Below are 15,621 nucleotides of genomic sequence, written 5' to 3' on the forward strand. Positions count from 1 at the left end.
TTTGCAGGGACATGGATGAAGCTGGAAACCATTATTCTCAGCAAACTAACACAGGAACAGAAAACCAAACACCACATAGTCTCACTCATAAGTGGGAGTTGAACAATGAGAATACATGGACACAGGGAAGGGAACATCACACACCGGGGCCTTTTGCAGGGAGGGGCTAGGGGACGAATGGCATTAGGAGAAATACCTAATGTAGATAATGGGTTGATGGGTGCAGCAAACCACCATGGCACATATATACCTATGTCACAAACCTGCACATTCTGCACATGTATCACAGAACTTAAAGTATTAAAAAAAAAAAAAAAAAAAAAAAAAAAAGCTCATCTACCACAATTAAGTAGGTGTAACCCCTGGACTGCAAGACTGGTTCAATATATGTACATTTAAAAATGTGATTAATCACATAAATAACTAAAACCAAAAACCACATGATCATCTCAATTGATGCAGAAAAGGCTTCCAATAAAATTCAACATTCCTTCATGTTAAAAACCTCAACAAACCAGGTATTTAAGGAACATACTTCAAAATAATAAGAGCATTTATGATAAACCCACAACCCACTTCATACTGCATGTGCAAAAGCTGGAAGCATTCTCCTTTGAGACCTGAAATAAGACAAGCATGCCTACTCTCACCACTCCTATTCAACATAGTGTTGGAAGTCTCAACCAGAGCCATCAAGCAAGAGAAAGAAATAAAATGCATTCAAAAAGAAAAAAAGGAAGTCAAACTATCTTTTTTTGTACGAAACTTCAGAAAAGTTTCTGGATACAAAATCAGTGTAAGAAAATCAATAGCATTTCTACACACAAATAATGCCCAAGCTGACTGACAATGCAGTCCTTTTGAAAATAGCCACAAAAAGATAAAATACCTATGAATACAGCTCATCAGGGGAGTAAAAGATCTCTACAATAAGAATTATAAAACACTGCTGAAAAAAATCAGAGATGACACAAACAAATGGAAAAATGTTCCATGCTCATGTACAGGAAGAATAAATATTGTTTGAAAGGCCACATTGCCCAAAGCAATTTATAGATTCGATACTATTCCTATCAAACTACCAATGACATTTTTCACAGAATTAGAAAAACTATTTTGAAAACTATATGGCACCAAAAAAGAGTATGAATAGTCAACACAATTCTAAACAAAATAACAAAGCTGGAGGCATCACATTATCCAACTTCAAACTATACTGCAAGTCTACAGTAACTAAAACAGCATGGCAGTGGTACAAAAACAGACACAGAGACTAATGCAACAGAATGGAGAGCACACCTACAGCCATCTATTCTTTGACAAAACTGACCAAAACAAGCAATGGAGAAAAGACTTTATATTCACTATATTGCACTGAGATAACTGGATAGCCATGTGCAGAAGATTGAAGCTGGATCCTCCTTATTCTAACATATACAAAAATCAAGTCAAGATGGAATAAAGACTTAAATGTAAAATCTACAATTATAAAAACCCTTCAAGAAAACCCAGGAAATACAATTCTAGACCTAGGCCCTGGCAAATATTTTATCATGAAGATGCCAAAAGCAATTGAAATAAAACCAAAAATAGACAAATGAAACCAAATTATACTAAGGAGCTTCTGTACATCAAAAGAAACTATCAACAATATAAACAGACAACCCCCAAAATGGGAAGAAATTTTTGAAAACCATGAATTTCATAAAGGTCACCTATCCAGAATCTGTAAGAAACTTAAATGAATTAACAAGCAAAAAACAAACAAGTCCATTAAAAAGTGAGCAAAGGACATGAACAGATGCTTTTCAAAAGAAGACATATATGTGGCCAATAAGCACATGAAAAAATGTTCAACATCATTAATCATTAGAGAAATGCAAGTCAAAACCACAAGGTGATAACATTTCAGAACAGTCAGAATGGCTATTATTAAAATGTCAATAAATAACAAGTACTGGCAAGGCTGCACATAAAAGAGAACACTTACACACTGCTGATAGAAATGTAAATTAATTCAGCCACTGTGGAAAGGAGTTTGGCAATTTCTCAAAAAACATAAAACAGAACTACCATTTGACCCAGCAATCCCATTATTAAGTATATACTCAAAGGAGTATAAATTGCTCTCCTATAAAGACACATGCATATGTATGTTCATTGCAGCACTATTCACAATAGCAAAGACATGGAATAAACCTAAATGCCCATCATATACACCATGGAATACTATGCAGTAATAACAATGAAGAAAATCATGTCCTTTGCAGCCACATGGATGGAGGTGGAGGCCATCTTTCTGAGAAAACTAATGCAGAAACAGAAAACCAAACCCCACATGTTCTTCCTTACAAGTTGGAGCAAAACACTCAGGACACACAGACACAAGAAGGAATCAATAGACACCCAGGCCTATTTCAAGGTGGAGGGTTGGAGGAGGGTGAGGACTGAAAAGCTACTTATTGAGTATCATGGTTATTAACTGGGTGATGAAATAATATGTACACTAAACTCCCATATTTTGCAACTTATCTATAGAATCAACCTGCACATGCACCCCTGAAACTGAAAGTTAAAAAAACAATTGAGAGTAGGAATTTAAAAACTTTTATCACAATTTAATAAAGTAATTTTATGTCTATTAAATCTAAAATACAAAAAATATAAAAATGGATTTATAGTGTGTATATCTTTAATTCCCTTCTATTATTTTCAGTAAATCATTGAGAATCAGAGGTTTATGCCTTATCCACACTTGCTCCTAAAATACTTCACAAACTCCCCCATGTTCCTGCTCCTTCACTGTATCTGAGCAGCTGAAGGATGCTAAGTGAGTGAAATCAGAAAATGGAAAGAATTTGGATTGCCAAGTTCACCAATCATAAGAGAACCCCAAGAAAGCCCATAGGAACCACAGTGAACTTTTCCTGAATAAGGATAAGGATTCAACTTGTGTTAGGATGCTACAATTTGGGGTAATTTGCCAGTGTAACCAACACTGAGTTTACTGACAGATGGCCAAATATGTTACTCACTGCTAATCTTAGCATACCTTTTTTTTTTTTTTTTTTTTTTTTTTTTTTTTTTTTTTTTTTTTTTTTTTTTTTTTTTGAGACGGAGTCTCACTCTGTCGCCCAGGCTGGAGTGCAGTGGCCGGATCTCAGCTCACTGCAAGCTCTGCCTCCCGGGTTCACGCCATTCTCCTGCCTCAGCCTCCCGAGTAGCATACCTTTTTAATATTATCTTTGGTAATAAAGTCCATGCATTTTTACTCCCGTATTGCTTTACTAATGTTTCCTTAATCAACACCTAAAAAAATAAGTAACCAATTACACTTGGAATATTGTGTCTCTTCATTCTCCTTGTTATCTTTTTATGAATATATCATTCTGAATCTAAATGTAATACTGAATTAGTCTGTGGTCACACTGCTATACAGAACTGTGTGAGACTGGGTGATTTATGAAGGAAAGAAGTTTGATTGACTTATAGTTTCTCATGTGTGGGGAGGCCTCAGGAAACTTATAATCATGGTGGAAGTGAAAGGGAAGCAGGTACTTTCTTCATAAGGCAGCAGGAGAGACGGGGAGAGAGTGCAGGGGGAAACTGACACTTTTAAGCCATCATATCTCAAGAAAACTCCCTTACTATCATGAGAACAGCATGCGGGAAGCCACCTCCATGGTCTCATCACTCTCACCAGGTTTCTCACTTGACACATGGGGATTACAATTTGAGATGAGATTTGTTTGGGAACGCACAGCCAAACCATAAAAAAAAACCATCCAAAAGTCCTAATTTATTTTAGTAACTTGGCCAAAAAGAGAAAACCAATGTTTCTGGATACTAAAATATGTCACAAATTGATCATTAAAATATATATTTTAAGATCCTGAAAAAAATAGAGAAATAAAAACAATAGGGTCCTTAATAACATGTGAGTGCACATCTGAATTTAATACATGGTAAAAATAAAGGCATTTTAAATCAGTGAGTAAAAACATTCTTAAGACATTATGTTGGAATAATTAGCCATTTGAGTGAGGAGAGAAATCTGGATTATTATTACAATTTTGTGTAAGTATACAAATATGAGGTTTAAACATAAAGGTTCCAGGAATAAATAAAGGTGCCTTACTTTTTAAATCTTAGCATTGAGAAGAACTTTCTAAGCATAATCTCAAAGTGGAGAAATAATAATTCATAAGACCCCACATGCATCATGAATCACAAAAACTAAATGAACTAAAATTCCAGAATGGGGAGAACTATCTTGAAATAAAGTTATTATGACTGACATTTATTTTTTTTCTTCAGAGCGTTTGACAGTTTGGGGCGTCTGCTAAGTATTGAGCCAAAGAGAGAGACTCTACTGTGAAAGAGAGTAACTAGAAAAGTGTTTAGTAGCTCTGCACGGGGATAGACACCATGTTGAAAACCCTAGAGCCATGGCTAGTTTTCTCCACAGAATATTTACTGAATGCTGGGGCTACATCAAGACTGGGGAGAGAAGACTGATAGATTTTTAAAAACAGAATACAAGTATCCACATCTTATTATTTAGAAAAAAAAATCTTCCAAAAGAAGCAGCCTACCCCTGAAACACTGCAATTTTGCTCAAGATATTTTCCAAATTTTGAAGCCATTTTGGGGCGGGAGGCCAAAGATATGAGCTGTAAACCCCTGAAGATGAGGAATGAGTCTCTTCAGTTTTCATGGCCAAGGAGATAAACATTCACAAGACTTTCAATAAACAATTTGTGGAGAATAATTTCATAGAAACAGAAATCAACCAGAAATATTCTGAATCTTTTAAACCAAAATCACACCAATACAGTGCAAACCCTGGCTGATCTGAGCACTCAGATCGACCCTCACTCTCTCTTCATAACAGAAAAATGAAGCAATCTCTGATTAAACATATCATCATGAAGGGCCTCTACAGTTATTTCACATATAATGTGTGGCATATTATAAAAAATTACTTAATTACTAGACATGTGAAGAGACAGCCTTGCTAGGAATAGTATTATTGGTTGACAGTTTTTTGAGGGTTTTTTTTTTTTTTTTTTTTTTTGCATTTTGAGTATCTTCCCACCGTCCCATCACGCAAGATTTCTTCTGATAATTCTGTTGACAGTGTTAAGGAGGGAGGGGGTGTTTCATGTAAGTAACAAGTTGCTTTTCTCTTGAGGGTTTCAAAATTCTCTTTTTGCATTTGAATTTCTGTAATTTGTTTCTAATGTTTCTCAGTGAAAATCTCTTTATATTTAATCATTGTGGGATTCTTCAGCCTTTACGGATCTGTATGGCCATTTTTCTTTCCCAATTTGGGAGGTTTTCATGTATCACATTTTAAAATAAACTGCCTTCCCTTTGTCTTTCTCCACTCTTTCTGATATTTCCATAATGTATATGTTGGTAGGCTTGGTGGTGTCTCATAGGTTCATAATCATCATAATCATTCTTTTCTCTTTTTTATTCTTTTTCATGTGTTTTTAAAGTTTTTCTTCTCCTGACAAGAACTTGCTTTGAGATGACTGACTCTTTTATTTCATTAAGCCTGCTATTGAAACTTTCTATTGAATTTCTCACTTCAGTCATTGTGTTCTTTGTCTGGAATTTTCCATTTTTATGGGTTTTTTTTTTTTTTTTTTTTTTTTTTTTTTTGAGACAGAGTCTCGCTCTGCCGCCCGGGCTGGAGTGCAGTGGCCGGATTTCAGCTCACTGCAAGCTCCGCCTCCCGGGTTTACGCCATTCTCCTGCCTCAGCCTCCGGAGTAGCTGGGACTACAGGCGCCCGCCACCTCGCCCGGCTAGTTTTTTTGTATTTTTTAGTAGAGACGGGGTTTCACCGTGTTAGCCAGGATGGTCTCGATCTCCTGACCTTGTGATCCGCCCATCTCGGCCTCCCAAAGTGCTGGGATTACATACAGGCTTGAGCCACCGCGCCCGGCCTGGGTTTTATCTTTTTATTGAACTTCTAATTTTGTTAATATACTTTTAAGTGTATTTAATGTATTCATTTATATTGGTATATAAGCTTTGTACATCTTTATGGGGTACATGTGGTATTTTGTTATATTCATAGACTGTAATACTCAAGTTAGAGTATTCAGGATGTCTGTCACTTCAAATATTTATAATTTCTATGTGTTGAGAACATTTTAAGTCCTCTGTTTTGGAATATACAATACATTGTTAACTATAGTCACCCTACCCTGCTACTGAATGTCATAATTTATTCCTTCTATCTAACCGTATGTTTGTACTAATTAACCAATTTGTCTTTTTCTTCTCACCCAGGCACCCTTTCCAGTCTCTGGTATCCCTCCATTAACTTTCTACCTCCATGAAATCAATGCTTTTAGCTCCCATATATAAGTGAGAACATACTATATTTGTCTTTCTGTGACTGGATTATTTCACTGAACATAATGCCTTCCAGTTTTATCCATGTTGTTACAAATTACATTTTATTCTCTTTTTGTGGTCCCATAGTATTATATTATGTATACATTTTTGTGTATATTGTATGTATTTTAAATCTATTTCTGCACTGATGGAAACTTAGGTTGATTTTATATCTTTACTATTGTTAATAGTGTTTCAGTAAATATGGGGGTGCAGGTATCCCTTCAATTTACTGATCTTCCTTTGGATAAATACCTAGTAGTGGGATTGCTGAATCATATGGTAGTTCTACTTTTAGTTGAGAGATATTCATACTGATTTCCATAGTGGCTGGACTAAGTCAAAATCCCACCACAGTGTATAACAGCTCTCTTTTCTCTATATCCTTACTAGATCTATTATTTTTTGTCTTTTTAGTTATAGCTATTCGAACTGAGGTGAGATGATGTCTCATTGTGATTTTGATCTGCATTTCCCTGATGATTACTGATGCTGAAAATATTTTCCTATACCTGTTTGCCAATTATATGTATTTTTTTGAGAAATGTCTGTTCATGTCCTTTGCTCACATTTAAATGTAATTTTCTTCCAGTTAATTTTATTGTATATTCTGAATATTAGCCCCATGTTGAATACTTTGCTAAAGTTTTCTCCAGTCCAACATGTTGTCTCCTCAGTCTGTCAATTGTTTCATTTGCTCTACAGAGGCATTTTAGTTTAATATAGTCCCAATTGTCTATTTTCATTTTTGTTGCCTGTGCTTTTGAGGTCTTAACCATAAAATCTGTGCCTAGACTGATGTCTTAAAGTGTCTTTCATGTTTTCTTCTAGTATTTTTATAGTTCGGGGTCTAATGTTTAAGTCTTTGATCCATCTTGAATACTTGTATGTGGTGAGAAATAGGGGCCCACTTGTATTCTTCTGCACATGGATATCTAAGTTTTCTAGTATCATTTACTAGAGAGGGTGTCATTTTCCCAAAGCACATTCTTGGTGCCTTGGTGAAAAATTGCTTGTCTGTAAATATGTGGATTCATTTCTTGTTTCTCTATTTTCGCCCACTGACCTATGTGTCTGTTTTATAACAATGTTATGCTGTTTTGTTACTATAGCATTTTAATATATTTTGAAACCAGGCAGTGTGATGCCTCCAGCTTTGTTCTTTTTATCAGAATGGTATGGCTATTCAGGTTCTTGTTTGGTTAATTTCTCATTTATATATGGAATTTTTTTTTTCTGATTTATTACTTTTCTGTATTCTCTTATTTTTTCTACATTCTTTTGCATCTCACTGAGCTTCTTCAGTATACTAATTTAAATTCTTTTCCAGGATTTTGTAAATTTATTTTTCATTGGGATCTATTGCTGGAGAATTTTTGTTCTTTTAGAGGTATTACATTTCCTTGAATTTTCATCTTTCTTGTGTCTTTAAATTGATCATTGATATCTGTGCATCTGGTGTAACAGGAACTTATTCCAATTTTTTTGAATTTGCTTTTGTAGAACAGGACTTTTTTTCTGACGATGTATCTATGGTGTTTTTTTGAGTAAGGTACTTTGGCTTGGATTCTGGATGCATGCAGTAGTGTAGACTTCATGATTTTTTTCAGCTGTAAACAGCATCAGTAGTATCTGTAATTTCCTCAGTAACTTAGGGTGAAGTTGTTAGTGGAGACTTTGTTACAGCTTTTCTGGGAATGAGGATGCTGGGTGGGCCTGTCTATGGGCCTCACTGGTGGCAGAGGTATGCTGAGCATACCTGTTCTTGAGCCCTAGGGTGGCATCGACTGGCACTGGTATCAGTGGGTTCAGGCAGAGCAATTTTGGGGCTTCCAGGCAGCTTGCTCAGGTGCCAGTAGTGGCAGCTGTGGGTCAGGTGGGTGGGCAGGATCTCAGGCCCCTGGGCAGCAGACATGTCATGCATAATGTCAGTAACAGTGGCAGGACAACTTTATGACTCCCAAGTGATCCACACTATTGTTGGTGGTTTTAATGGGCTGAGTGGGCCAGTCCCCAGTCCCACAGGTGGGGCAATGGTAGTAGACTAAGCTGGGTTGTCCCCAGGCCTCTAGCCAACTTGCTCAGTGACTCGGGATGACACCGGGCTGGGCAAACCTGTCCTTAGCTCCAACCCTCAACCCTCCACCCCAGTGTCACATGCAAGAGCTCGCTGTTGTAAGCAGGGTAATACTTAAGCCCTTGGTAGAATGTTAGAGTTGGGGCAGCATAGGGTGGGATTGCTTTCAGTAGCCTTAGGCATAGGCAGATGACTGGGGAGCGTGCATTTCATTTGTGCTTTGGCCCCAGCAGTGGAAGTCTGTAGCAACTGCTGCTGTAGGGAGCAGGGCTTGTTCTCAGTATACATGAAAATGCATGGCAACTTTGCTGCTGGGGGTAGCAGGATTGGTAATTCAGCCTTGGCAGCAGTAGTCAACTGCGTCAGTGGCTAAGGGCAGGAATGTCAATGGGGCTCCAGAAATATGGAGATAAGCGGCCACTGGGCACTGAAGCAGGATTTAGTCTGTTGGGGACTGGGCTTTTAATATCATGCCTTGCTGTAGCTACTGAAGACTCAGAGGCTTTTTGACCCAATGTGAGTTTCCCTCTCTGGAGCAATACCTTTGTGTGGTCTCTTGACAGCTCCCTATGTTAGTCTCAGAGCCTGTGAAGGTCTATGGGCTCTCGCATGGCTAGGACTGGTGGAGTCTGCTGTGGGATGGTAGATCACCAGGGCTCTCTCACTGACCCTTTACCTGCATGGGAAAGCCTGTCCAGGCTCCCACCAGATCTCAACTAAGCAGGCTGCCTCACATCTCTCTTCTTTTTTACTTAAGGCGTTTCCTGTCTTTTCTCTGTTAAATTCCAGTGTTCTCTCTTACATGGTCTATTTGAAGTATAATTATCTACTTGCTATTTTGGTCTGTCTTTCTGGAGGAGGCAAGTAACACATGCTTCTAGTCAGCCATCTTAATGCCCCTTCCAGATTTTCAGTCATCTAAAATAAAATAACTTTACTTCGTTGTCTATTTTTGTTCCCTTGTAGCTCATTGAGCTTTCTGAACATTATTTTGAATTACTTCTCATGCAATTTGTAGATCTCCATTTCTTCAAGATCAGTTACTCGTGCTTTCTTTTATTCCTTTGATGGTGTTATTTTCTCTGATTATTCATAATCCTTGTGGCTTTGTGTTGGGATCTGCACATTTAAAGAAGAAGGCACTTCTTCCTATCTTTATAGGCTGGCTATAGCAGGGAAAACCCTATGCCAGTCAGTTCACCCAGAGATTCCAAGCAAGTCATTTGGCAAAATCTGAAGGCAGGCTTGCTATGTGAGTCACTGAGTGAGCAGCATCAGTGCCTGAGCCAGTAGGTGTGTGGGCCTGGTGCCCACAGAAATAGAAAAAGATCATTAGTGACTACTATAAAAAATTATATACCAACAAACTGTATAACCTAGAAGTAATGGATAAATTCCTAAAATCATACAACCTACCAAGATGCAACTATGAAGACACAGAAAATTTGAACAGAATAATCAGAATTAAAGATATTGAATCAGTTTCAAAAACCTCCCAAACAAAGGAATTTCCAGGACCTGGTTACTTTCCTGGTAAATGCTACCAAATATGTAAAGAATTAATGCCAATCCCTCTTGAAATCTTACATTTTTTAAAGGAACACTTTCAAGCTCATTTAATGAAGGTAGCATTAATCTCATACCGAAGCCAAAGAAGGACACTACAAGTGAAAAAAAAAATTATTGACCAATATGCCTGATAAACATAGATGCAAAAATCCTCAACAAGATACTAGCAAACCAAACTCAACAACACATCAGAAAATATATCATTCACCAGAGTTATTTGTTCCTAGGACTGCAAGGATGGTTTAACATACACACATAAATAAATGTAATATACCACATTAACATAATGAAAGACAAAAACAATATAATTGTTTCAATAAATGTATGAAGTGAAAAAGAAACAAATAAATGGAAAGATGCCCTGTGTTCATGGATTAAAAGAATTAATACTGTTATAACACCCCTACTATCCCAAGTCATCTACAGATTGAATGCAATCCCTGCCAAAATTTCAATGATTTTTTATACAGAAACAGAAAAATATCCTAAAATTTATTTGGAACTACAATAGACCCTGAATAGTCAAATCATGAGCAAAATAAACAAAGTTGGAAGCATCATACTATCTGATTTTAAATGTACTACAAAGCAATAATAATCAAATTAGCATGTTACTGGACTAAGAACAGCCACAGCCATATCGACCAAGGAAAAGAATAAAGAGCCCCACAATAAATTTACATATGTATGGTCATATTTGTTCTTCACAACACTGTGAGGAACACATAACAGGGAAAGGACAGTCTCTTTAATAAATGGTGTTGGGAAATCTGGATATCCACAGGCAGAAGAATGCATTAGCCCTTCTTCTCACACTGTATACATAAATGAACTCAAAATGAATTAAAAAGTTAAACATAACATCTGAAACTGTAAAACCAGAGAAAAAAGGACAAACATTGTTGGTATTGTTCTTGGCAATACTTTTTTAAAAATAGGTCTTGAAAAGCACAAGTAACAAACACAAAGTTAGTTAATAGGATTATATCAAACTGTAAAGCTTCTGCACAACCATGGAAACAATCAACAGAGGGAAGAGACAACATGTAAAATGTGAGAAAATAGTTGTGAACTATATATCTGAAAGGATTTAATATTCAATACATATAATAACTCAAAAAACTCAATAGCAAAACCAATCCAATATTTCAATTTAAAAATAAGCAAAGTATCTGTGTAAACATTTCTCAGAATGATACATACAAATGGCCAACGGGTATATGAAAAAAATGTTCAACATTACTAATCATCACGTAAATGCAAACCATAATGAGATATCACCTTATATTCAATAGAATGGCTATTATCTAAAAGGCAAAGGTAAGTGTTGGAGAGGATGAGGAAGAAAGGGAACCCTTGTACACTGTTGGTGGTAATGCAAATTACTATAGAAACTCTGGAAAACAGTATGGAGGTTCCTCAAAAAATTTAAAATAGAATGACCATATGATCCAGTAGTTCTACTCCTGGGCATATGTCCAAAGAGAAGAAAGTTATTTTTAAATGAATATTGGATGCCCTCCACATAAGAACAGAATTTTATAAAACATTTGAGCTATAGTGGACAGAAAAGTAGAATGGAAGAGCTGCTAGATAAAGCTACCCTGAGGAAGTTAATAGGGTAGCATGAGACATGGTGCAAGCATTTAAGAGAACAGGGATAAAAATAATAATTTGGAATTAAAATTGTGAAAAAAGAAACAGAAAAAGTTCTCATCTCCCAAAATATGGCAAATATATTGTAATCAATAAGGATTCCTCACTTTGAAAGAATGCAAGACAATCAGAAGGTGCAGGACAGAGTTATATTTTTATAACAGTAGGAGGCAGAAAAGATATTTAGTAATACATTTAGGAATATAGAAAATGTCTTTTACTTTTTAAAAATGCCAGAGAGCATGCTAGATCTGAAATATTTGATAAGGGGAGGAGTAAAAGGAAGTAGCATTAGAGGAGAAGAGTTAAGAACATAGAAAGTGTGAACATACAGAGGGACTAAAACCTCAGATACAGATTGAACATCCCTGATCCAAAAGTCCAAAATCTAAAATCCTCAAAAGTCTGAAACTTTTTGGGTGCCGATTTGGTGCCACAAATTACCTTGAACACATTATTTTTCACTTACACGTAAATAACTGTAAGACTATGATTGTTTATCAGTAGCATAAATCCAGAGTCAGGTTTTATGGTAGTGCCAAACACAGATTGTCCATATGGCTGCCTGAGAAAGTGACAACTTTGCTTTCTAATGGTTTAATGTACATGAACTTTAATGTACAAAGGTATTAAAAAATTGTGTAAAATAACCTACAGCCTATGTGTATAAGGTATATGTGAAACATAAGTGCGCTTTATGTTTAGACTTAGGTCCTACACCCAAGACAACTCATTATGTATATGCAAATGTTCCAAAATCTAAAAAATATCAAAAATCCAAAATATTTCTGGTTCCAAGCATTTCATATGAGGGATACTCAACCTGTATAGCCAAGGATAACTGAGCTTCTGCGGCTATCTCAGTCCACGTGAGTGTACCATGATTACTATCTTTGGGGGCCACATTTTTCAATGTACTTGAAAATAGTGGCACACAGTGATAACGGTATACATGTGAAATGAGAGAGAAATAGGGAGAATTGTTGTCATCCTTTACATAATATAACTCCAATCTTACATAAACCTTAAAATACCTCAGTTACTTTGATCTGGAAGATGCCCTGGAGATCACCTACTCCCAGCATGTGTATAATGTAAGAACACTTCTAAAACGTCCTTGAAAAAAAATGTTTAAATCTCTTCTTTAATGCCCCAAGCACTGGAAAACTGACTACTTCATGTAATTACCCTCTTCAATTTCAAACAATTCTAACTGTTAGAAAGTTTTTTCTAAACTTGAGTCTACATCTGCCTCCATATAATTCCCATATATTAGTCCTGGTTCTGCCTGCTGAAGCCAAACAGAACAAGTCTGCTTCCTGTTCCACATGACAGCACATCAAATATTTATTGACAGTTCACATGTCATCAGTGTTTTCTCCAAGCCAAACTCCCTTAGGTCCCTACCGTCTCAAAATCGATGGAGTATGGCAACACGGATGATGTATCCTTCATTTACAAAGCCACTAACACCTGTTTCACATACTAAATGGTAGTAAAATACATAAAATCCTGGTCAGAATTTACTCCTGGGGTTTCCTGGCATATGATAAGACAGATCTGCATATAGAGAAGAAAATGATTCATCTTTAAAGTCTTACCATTGTGCTGATGAACTCATACTCCACTTCTGCTGTTAAAACAGCAAATATACTTTATACTCCATGTATATAATGGTTTTATCTGTTTGCATGTTTGTTTTGTTATTTTTTATTTTTTTAGAGATGAGGTCTCACTATGTTGCCCAGACTGGTTTCGAACTCCTGAGCTCAAGCAATCCTCCCACCTCTACCTCCCAAAGTACTGGGATTACAGACACGAGCCACTCAACCCATCATTCATTTTAAATAATTATAATTACAGTTTCATAACTGGTAACTACCAGTTTAAAATTGATTTTATAAGCCTTGTAGGTCAAGTGAACTGAACTAAGAAATAGCAAATGTGTCTAAAGATTATTCTGTCACAAAATTAAGTTAGTTTTGTACTCCTAAATTCTATGTCAGAAAACTTGGGAATAAAGAATTGCTTTAGGGACCCACACAATACCAAATTTCTCCAATTAAGTACTGCTTGTTGCAGAAGTGACCTCTGGACTCACTTGACGTAGAAAAGGGAAACATTTCTTCTCAATAACATCTACGTGAGTTCAACAATATGGCTCTTACTGGCTGCTGCTCCTCCTGCTTGCACTGTCAGCATTGATTATCACCACGTAACGCAACTCTTGTGCAACCAGCTAGCTAACTCCAAGTACCTTCTCTGAGTAAAGTGTGCTATGTTAAATGCTAAGGTAGATTCACCAGGAATGTAGACCATTGTCTCTTCTTTAAAGAGTTTCCAACATAATTGAGATGAGACTAAAACTTCAGCATTACTAACCTAGAGAGATCAATCATAAAATGAATGGAGGAAGGAATATTGAATTAATCTAAGTATATACATTTAACAGTAGAGCTTCATGTGAGTCCTGGATTTACTATATATTAGTACCATGGCTCTTGAGCAATCACTAAACCTCTATTATCCTATAGCAGGGGAACGATAGTGAATTTTGTGTTGCAGTATTAAATGGCCACTTCTTCAATCTTTTTACTTAACTTTAAAGTGTCATAGAATATCACTGATTTCTCCCTAGTTCTTGAAACAGGTTTTTTTTTTTTTTTTTTTTTAAGTTTCCACCCCATACTCTTCCAGTTCTTCTAGTCTACTGGTTGCCCCCTCACAGTATATTTTGCTATTTCTTCCATATATTCCAGATCTCTCAAAGTTGGACTTGGTGCTAGGACTTCTTCCCTTCTCCAGTCACATTTCTTCTGTAAGTAATCTTATCTGGTACCACAGATTTAAATATTATGTATATATCAGCAACTCCCAAAATTGTATCTCCAGATCCCATCTCCTCCCTATGTTCCAAACCCCTTAACTAATTTCCTTCTTTACATATTTTACTTAGTGTCTAATAAGCATCTCAAGCTAAATATGTCCAACTCAAAAAAAAAAAAAATCTTCCCTCTTTAAAATCAGTTTTCTCCTGACATTCTCACTTTAAGAAAATACACTGGTCTCTACAGGATTTCTAGAGCCAAAGACATAGGCATAATCCTTGACTCTAAAACATATGTTATATCAGTTATCTCCCTCCCACTCCCACCATTACCTCCCAGTCTAAGTCCTGATTCCTCTTGTTCTGCCTGGACTTGATCTTCTATCTAATTTTCTTTCTTCTGCCCTTGTACTATACAACCCATTTCTAATACTTCAGACAGACTAATCTGTAAAAAAATTTAATCAGAACAGGCTACTCTCCTACCAAAAAATAGCAATAATAATAACCAAAACCAAAACAATCTAGTTTGTATTTCATGCTAAAGAAAAAAAGCTAAAACAAACAGTTCCCAGGACCTGTTAGGGTCTCTGGCTACCTTCTTGCCATCACCTCCTGCAGTCTTGCCCTCACTTGCTGTGTTCCAGCCACACTGGTCTGCCTGAACATGGCTCATCTGGCCTTGGAACTTGTATAGTAGTGATTTCCTCTGCCTTCCACCGTGCCCTGCATCTCTTTATGGCAGGTTCCTTATCATCTAGATCCATTTTTCGGAGAAATCGTCCTTGTGTGTAAAATATATACAGCAGCTGTGAAAATGCTCTTTTCAGATGCCAACAATCAGGAGCCGAAGTGACCCAGCTGCTGCGCTTTGGTACCCGTCATTGTGCTTGTACCAAAGCCATGCTGATCCTAGTTGATGCCCAAGTTTAGCGAAGATACTAAAGTAGAACTCATTTTTTTTTTTTTTTTTTTTGACTTGAACAAATTCAGAAGTTCAGTGTGGCGAGGACATGAGTTTCTTTCTTTCTTTCTTTTTTTTTTTAGTGCTGTTTTTTTTTCTTTTTTTTTTTTTTTTT

Source organism: Rhinopithecus bieti, unplaced genomic scaffold, assembly GCF_001698545.2.
Source record: "Rhinopithecus bieti isolate Rb0 unplaced genomic scaffold, ASM169854v2 scaffold_7681, whole genome shotgun sequence".
In the NCBI taxonomy this organism is placed as follows: domain Eukaryota; kingdom Metazoa; phylum Chordata; class Mammalia; order Primates; family Cercopithecidae; genus Rhinopithecus; species Rhinopithecus bieti.